Genomic DNA, 8298 nt, shown 5'->3' on the forward strand with positions numbered 1-8298 from the left:
TCAAATAATGTAATTATTATTAGTAATAGATATATATGTATTTAATGAGTTTGGCCTGGGTCTCAGAACAGTGGTGGCAAAACACAATTTAGAGAAGTGAAAAGGAAATTAAAAGATGTAGAACTCATATCTTCCATTGGATAGATAAGATTCATGTATAAATAAGTACAATATAGATTTCTGTTAGGTGAATCTGAGACATGAAGATTCCAAAGTGATTTCAAAGTCATTAAAAAAAGGAATGCAATATAAATATGATATTTTATTATGTTTAATTTTATTTACATTTATGGAAAAATGTTCAGCTGGGACTATTGATGATTTCAAAGGAGCCTTATCCACTGCAGGAATATTGGCCTCTCTTGTCATCCATATTTATATCCATAAAAGAGGAATGTTGAGACAGAAGATTCCCAAACTTTAATTCAATTCTATATCTGAAAATAATTTTTTTTTGAGATGGAGTCTCGCTCTGTCTCTCAGGCTGGAGCGCAGTGGTGCCATCTCGGCTCACGGCAACCTCTGCCTCCCGGGGTCAAGCAATTCTCCCACCTCAGCCCTCCTGAGTAGCTGGGATTACAGGCATCCACCACCGTGCCCGGCTAATTTTTTGTATTTTTAGTAGAGATGGGGTTTCACCATGTTGGTCAGGATGGTCTTGATCTCCTGACTTCAGGTGATCCGCCCTCCTTGGCCTCCCAAAGTGCTGGGATTACAGGCATGAGCCACCGTGCCCAGCCAATTCTTTTTAAATCAATCCTGCACATTGACTAGCTAGAACATCTGTTTTGCCAGTTATGTAAAAAAAAAAAAAAAAAAAAAGTGACTAAAGCATAGATGTCAGGTACACACAAAAAAACTTACTGTGTATTTATTCATTAAATGTAATTATATTGACTGTTCCAAACTCAAGATGGACTGATTCATAAAAGTTGGTTATTTGCAACATATTTCACACAATGACTATGTTAAAAATCATAGGAAAACCTTTAGGTCAGTGAACAAAAGTCTATTTCAATCATAATATTCCATAAACACATTTTACTAATATTTTTCTGGATTCTGAACATTATGTGTTACAATGATTCTTTTTCCCATACAAAGAGTGCTGTCTTTTGATACAAAGGTCACTATCATTTCTGCAACAATGGTCTCTAGAAAGTCTTCCCAGGGGTTGGACTTAAGAACTTTTTCCCAGTATCCTAACTTCCTCCAAAGTGAGATACTCTTGAGAGGGAAAGGGAAAACAGTTAATAATTTTGCTGGGACAGCAAGAATAAATCATCACTGCCCTGAAAAACGTGGGGATGTGTGGTTGTCTTAGTCATACACCCCTGGAAGTGTTTCCATGGCCTTTTTGTGGACACCAGCAATTTGGAAGCTGTCATTTGTGTTCATTTTCATTTTGGTTCATTCAACAAATGTTTACTGAGACTCTATCAGGTACAACATACTTGGAATGTAGTGTGATAAAGGTGAACATGGTGCCTGACTTCGAAGAGCTCATAGTCTAGTGTGAAAATGAGACATTAAAAAACTGATTGTAATACAAAGCACAAATGTGATAACCAGGAAAGTTCAGGGCATCAAGGGAGCACGTAGTAGGGGGACCTATGCTTATGATATAAGGCAGGAGTTAGCAAACTTTTCTGTAAAGTGTCAGATAGTAAATATTTTAGTTTTTAAAGGCAACTGTTTTAGGCAAGAAGGGCCATAAATGGTCTTCATTTCTCCTTCTCCTGCTCTTTCTTCCCTTTCTCCTCCTGTTCTTTTTCTCTTTTTCTTCTAATATCCTTTTAGAAGTTTAAAACCATTCTTAGCTTGAGGGCTGTTTCATAACAGGCCATGGGCAAATTGGCCCTATGGGGCATAGTTTGTCAATATTTGATTTAGGAGAGAAGGGAAAGCTTCTTGGAGCAAGTGATATGGAAGTTGAGATTTGAAAGACAAGTTATCATTGTATAGAAAGAGTTGTTGCAAAAAGTACATGAGATGGAGGGAGAATCTGTGCAAAAGCCCATAGATTAGAGACTGTGTTGTATCTTTAACAAATGAAAAGAAGTCCAACCTGGCTGGAGAATGGACCAAGATGATATTGCAGCATGAAATCTCAGTTCCTGGAATATATAATAACCCATGTTAAGGAGTTAGGACTTGATTCTAAGGGCAGTGACACATTCATAAAGGATTTTAAATGAGGAAATATCATGATCAGACCTGCATGTTTAAAAGAGTATTCTGACTGTGTTGCAGAGAATAGATTGGATAGGGGCAAGAGAGAAAGCAGCAAGTTCAGTTCAGAATAATGACATAGGAGATAATGAGGCAGCAAATGATGAGGATGATGACATGAGAAATACATGGATTCCAGTGAGATTTGTGAAGTGAAATTAGCTGGACTTCTTGATTGATTAGAGGTAGGAGATGAGGAAAAGAGAGGAGGAGGGAGGGATGACTTTTAGGTTGCTCCTTAAACAACTGAGTGGGTGGTGGTGCCATGTACTGGGAGAATCCTGCAGGAGAAGCAGATTTGAAGAATTCAGTTTTAGACATATTGAATATGAGGTATATGCTAGTTATCCAAGTGGTGATGCCCTGTAAGGAATTAAATATGCAGTTCTGAAGTTTACATGACAGGTCAAAGATTTGAGGATCGCCCTATAGATGGAACCAAGGCTCAGGGACAGAATAAAATTATGTGTGCAGAATAAGAGCCCCCCAATGTTGAAGGAATGACTAGACAAGGACGATCTCACAAAGCATATTGAGAAGGAGTAGACAGACATATAGGAGGAATACAGGGTAATTTTAGAGTCACCAAATTCACAGAATAAAAGCATTCCAGGGTGGGTGGGATGATACAGTATCAAATCCTTCAACTAGGGAAAAAATGAGTCCTGAGAAGAAATTATTGGATCTGATAAAACAGACTTTATTGATAATCTCGATATAAGCAGTTTCAGAGAAGTGGCATGGCAGGAAGTCAGACAGGAATGGGTTGGGGGTAAGTGGGAGTATGTAGGGATGGTGAGAGTAAAACATTTTACCAAGAAGTCTAGCAAGTATGAAACGTTGGAGGAAAAAGGACAGGGTGGTAGCTGGAGTTGGGGAAAGGGTCTGTTAAGATCCAGGAGGTCTTAGACATGTTTTAATGCTCATGAGGATAAGTCAATAGACTTAGAGTGAAAGTACGGGATCAAGATTACTTGATAAATTGGGAGGATGTGGGTTTCAGAGCACAGGTGGAAGAAATTGAGTTTGCCAATGAGGCCAGCCTGTACTCTGTTCACCTGGTATGGGATGCATCATACTGGAGGTGCCTTGTTCTCTGTTGCAAAAAGTCACCCTGTAGGCTAGAGGGCCTTTTACAGGAATAGGAACATCAAATGAGGCAAAAGAAAGCAGAAAGGATGAGTGAAGATGCTGATGGATTTATTTTCAGATACCATTTTTAGTTCAACATTCTTTCTTGGGACAGTGTCACATTTTTAATTTGGAAATCACTCCCCGGCATACTTAATGTCAACAAACTTATCAGGCTGTCATAGTAGCAATGATTTCTTATTTATTGATCATTATAAATATACACGTTGATATAAAGCAATTCTTATATATTCAGCAATTTTTTTAAGTGAACATGTTTTAGTAATCACCACACAGATAATCAAATTTGAAAGAAAAAGAGTAGACATCTATGCATCAAATTAATATTTTTCCAGTTTACACAATGCTTGGCTAGCCTATGAATCCTCAAATCCTTTGCAATAATTTTGAGAGTTCAACTTATAGCAACAGTGCCACATCTCAGATCCTCAGAGCCAGGGTCTGAGCACAACTTTAGAGAAAGGCAACCTCACATATAAAAGCTAATGGTACTTTGTCGGCTTTCCAAAGAATTAAAGTAAAATTCAAAATATTTCAGAGGGGAATCAGATTCACACTTTTCTAGGCATTTCATTACAAGAATTTGGCTTGGGATGGGACTGTAGGGAAAAGGCGTTAATGGACAAATGACAAAATGGGACAGAGTTTAGGGATGGAAGTGGAGTGTCAGTGATTCAATGGGTAGAAAATGGTTTTGGCATTTACTGACCTCTCTTCCACTTGCTCCTTCTCCTTCTGCTGCTCCTCCTTTTCCTCTTTCACCTCCCTCTTTCGTTAGTCATATTACTCATTTTTTTTTAACATGGGAGAATTAGAGATGATACATATATAAAGTTATCCTTGACAGGGTGGGGAAAGGATGTTCAATTTGAAGCAGAAAGGAAGGGCCTACTTGGGCTGCAGTATCTCTTAGACAGGTTGGAAGCATTGTTTTCAGTTTCTTACATGCATAAAGGGCCATGTGTAGATTGCAGATACATAAATTGTGAATGACTGCATTCAATATATAAGTCAACAACACTGTTCCTGTGGACCTATGATCAGAAGAAAGAAATTGGGATGGAGACAGCAGCAGACACAACAGGCAACGGTATCAATGAGCTGTTTCAATTGTGAAAAACATTTCGAGAAAGTCACCTAGTAATCATTATCAGGCTTTGATTTTCCCAAGTCCTTCCTTTACTTCTATGATTATACATTTAGGGAAAATTACAAATGATCTCCATAAGTTTTACCCTGGGGCATTTAATATCTGTAAATGCTATCTGTATCACCTAATAGACTTAATTTTGATCCAAATTAGTATTAAGTTTATTAAATTGTATTTTTATTCTAAAAATTGATACTCTGTGTATGATGCCTGTCTGTATATAAGACATAAAGAATAACTTCAGCTAACCAACACCTGCGATTAATCACAATTGCCCTTCTCTGCCCATGACCATGAAGCAGGCAAAGATTTTTTTAATTTTTATTTTTTGGCTTTTGCTTTATCACTTCCCCTTTCTACTTCAAACATCTATCCTAGCCTCATTTCCAGTTGTTACTGGGTATTTGCACTTTAATAGAAAATTGCTGCCAGTAAAAAGCCTTTAAGGTCCAACTAAATGAATCTTTCTTAGTGGACTTTTAGATGGAAATGGGGCGCTGTGGGGGAGACATTTTCCAGAGAAGAACAGTCATCGATCTGTGCTGCTGGCATTGCAGGTGTATCGTGGAGTTCTGAGGGGTAGCTCTAATACAGGGTCTCTACTCGTGCAGTCAAACTATTTTTGAGGCTCTTTGACCCAGAATCCCCCTGGAGCTACTGTCATATTCTTCTTCATCGCTTCATAGTCAAATTTCTTAAAGAGGTCTGCCCACATTGACTCTTCCTTACCTCTTACTCACCCTCTCCTCACTGCCATGGGCTTTTCCCCTCATCACTTCACTGAAATTGCACTGGCAAACATTAGTCATTGCTAAATTGACTGGTATTTTGTCCTTACTTTATGATCTCTGGGGAATTTGACACCAAGTCCACTCCCTGGTTCTTAAAATCCCATCCTCCTTTGATTTTTCAAGGCCATGCACTCTCCTGGTTCTTCTACTTCTCAGTACTGTAGTAACTGAAAGGTGGAGCTGGGTTGGGAACATAATGAGCACAACAGCCCTCATTCTTTGATGTGGACAACTGAGTTTTCTCAATTATTTGATTGAATACTGTACTGTGCAAACAAATCTTCAAGCCCTCTTCTGACCTCATTGCTGATCTCAGTCCTTTCGAAATAGGAGTTTGGGAGCCACCACTACCTTAGACATTGCCTCCTCTGCATATTCTCCCTCTGAATCCTTTTCTAACTATACCTCCAATGTTAGTGTTCTCTAAAGTTTGTCTTTAACTGCCTTCTCCTTTTCCTCTTAATTTTTCTCCTCCTGATCTTATCAAAGCCCAGGCCTTCAACTGTCAGGTCTGTGATGAAGATCCCAAATCCCTGTCTCTAACCTAGTCTTACCTTCATCCACTATCCCCAGATCTGAATATCCAACTATTATACCTAGCCAACATCTCTGTTCCGCCTGTTTTAGAATGCCTTATTTTCGACAGTCCACTCTCCACCCAGTCTCCCAAATTAGTAGTCACCCTTGACTGCACCTCCCTCGGTTCCATCCTTCACAGAGTCACAAAGACTTGCAAAGTTCTTCTTCTTAATAGCTGCTAAATCCATCCTTTCTTCTTAATTTTCTTGCTACTGCTTTGGTGTGAGCTTTTACCTGAGCTATAGCAGTAAATACTGTTCTTTTACTAGTCTAAATGTCTATAATTCCACAGTCTACAGAAAGGAGCGCTCTTTTCTAAAATGTTAATCTGATTATGTAAGTGTCATATAAAACTTGTGCTGGCTTCCCTTTATCTTATAGAAGAAAATCTCAGTTCATTGGTATAACATTTGATGTGCTTTGTAATCTAACCTCCATCACAAGACTCTGGTGTCCTTTCCAGGCACCACTCTCCTTTGCAGTATGATAAACACTGCTTGTTGCTTGAGGCCTCTGTACCTCTGGGCAATATGTTATTCTGGTTCTGTCTTTAGTTTGATGGGTGTCTATGCTTTATTTACCAATCTAGAAAATAGATTGCATGCCAGAAGAGATTGCAGAGTAAACTCCCTTTCTAGAGGTGTTGATTGACTAAAATTGTCAGAGGGAGGATAAAGAAAGGTAGAAGATGTAGCTATTGTGATCTCATTAGTGCCTCCTGTCAGTATTGGCATGGCTGATGTGACTCTGAGGTAGAAACAGGCTCTTGGAAATAAGCTAGGTACCCTTCAAATGAGGATCACTGGAGCAGAAACGTGAATGGTCTGCATTCCCTCCAAAACAGTAGAGCATCTTGACTTGTATTTATGTTTATTTCCAGATGAGCTTTCCAGGAATTAAAACACAAAATGTGGACCATCTGCATCCTTTTGGTATAGTACAGGGAGATGCTGAAGTCATCATCTAGTTGATATTTGAAGAGAAAAGGTTGCAAGATTCTTTAATATGTCATCAATCAGGCATGTTGCTACATTTTAGGTCATAGTTCACAACAGACCTTCTTGGGAGAGAGGAGACTTGAGAGTTTGATTTCCTTCTGAATTTAGATAATAAGTATGTGGCTTTGGTAGTTCATTGCCTACTGTATGGCACACTGGTTTGAAAAAAGATAATAAAATTATAGTTATTCCCCTCCTTCTTCTGGCTTGGAATTATATTGAATAATCTGGATTATGTTTGTTTGTTTTTTGTCGATCCTCATTTTAGTGCTTGAGACTGCTAGGCGGAAGTTCTCCATCAACTAGAGCCCTCAAATAACCACAATCATACTTGCCAGGAGAAAAGAAAATGCACTGTAATAGACTTAGTGAAAACATAGAAATAAAGTACTTCTTGACTGTGTCCTTACAGTCCCTTCTGATTCAAGCAAATTATGGAACACCCACCACTATAAAGCTATTAATATATGATGAAAACAGATCAGAACCATCATTCAGAAGCAACAAAAGGATCCTCAATCAATTAGACACTCTGAAGGCCCAGCGTTTTTGTTACTAAGACCACAAGGGGAGAAATGTACCTTTTTAGATAAACCTTCAACAATATTTTCATAAGTCCTTCATCTTTGTTTATGGAGCACTTTCTATAAATGTTTATGGAGTAATCTGTATACAGACATTTATTGCAGCACACATTACATGCCATCGTTGTGCTTTGTCTATTTGTCTTTTCCTCTTACATTTTAGTGCTTTGAGGGCAGGGGGCCATTTATCTTTGTTTCCTTTTTATGTAGAACAAACTATAGGCAAACTTGACACCTATTTAATTGAAGGTAACCACAAGCAAAAAAAAAAAAAATTGATTTCTGATAATTCTGAATCCCAGAAAAAATTTGGTACATTTGAATTATCTATTCCTTTTTCTTTCTCTTTTAACAGTGCATTTATTAATTTATTATTTAATTTCTTATTTCTATAAGTTTTGGAGGAACAGTTGGTATTTGGTTACATGAGTAAGTCCTTTAGAGGTGATTCCTGAGATTTTGGTGCACCCATCACCCGAGCAGTGTACACTGAACCCAATTTGCAGTCTTTTATCTTTCACCTGCCTCCTATCTTTTCCCGAGTCGCCAAAGTACATTGTTTAATTCTTACGCCTTTGCATCCTCATAGCTTAGCTCCCACTTATGAGTGAGATTATACAATGTTTGGCTTTCCATTCCTGAGTTACTTCACTTAAAATAATAGTCTCTGATTCCATCCAGGTTACTGCAAATGCCATTAATTTATTCCTTTGTATGGCTGAGTAGTATTCCATGACATATATATATATATATATATATCTCTAATATATATATATATATATCTAATATATATATATTATCAAATGGATAAA

At 37.9% G+C, this 8298-nt stretch overlaps 1 protein-coding gene across 1 annotated transcript in view; it reads left to right on the forward strand.

The window, feature by feature from the left end:
- PKHD1 (PKHD1 ciliary IPT domain containing fibrocystin/polyductin) overlaps positions 1-8298 on the forward strand; it is a 475332-nt gene that overhangs the window by 384840 nt on the left and 82194 nt on the right. The window lies entirely within an intron of this gene.

Source organism: Nomascus leucogenys, chromosome 22a (genome assembly GCF_006542625.1).
Source record: "Nomascus leucogenys isolate Asia chromosome 22a, Asia_NLE_v1, whole genome shotgun sequence".
Lineage (NCBI taxonomy): Eukaryota > Metazoa > Chordata > Mammalia > Primates > Hylobatidae > Nomascus > Nomascus leucogenys.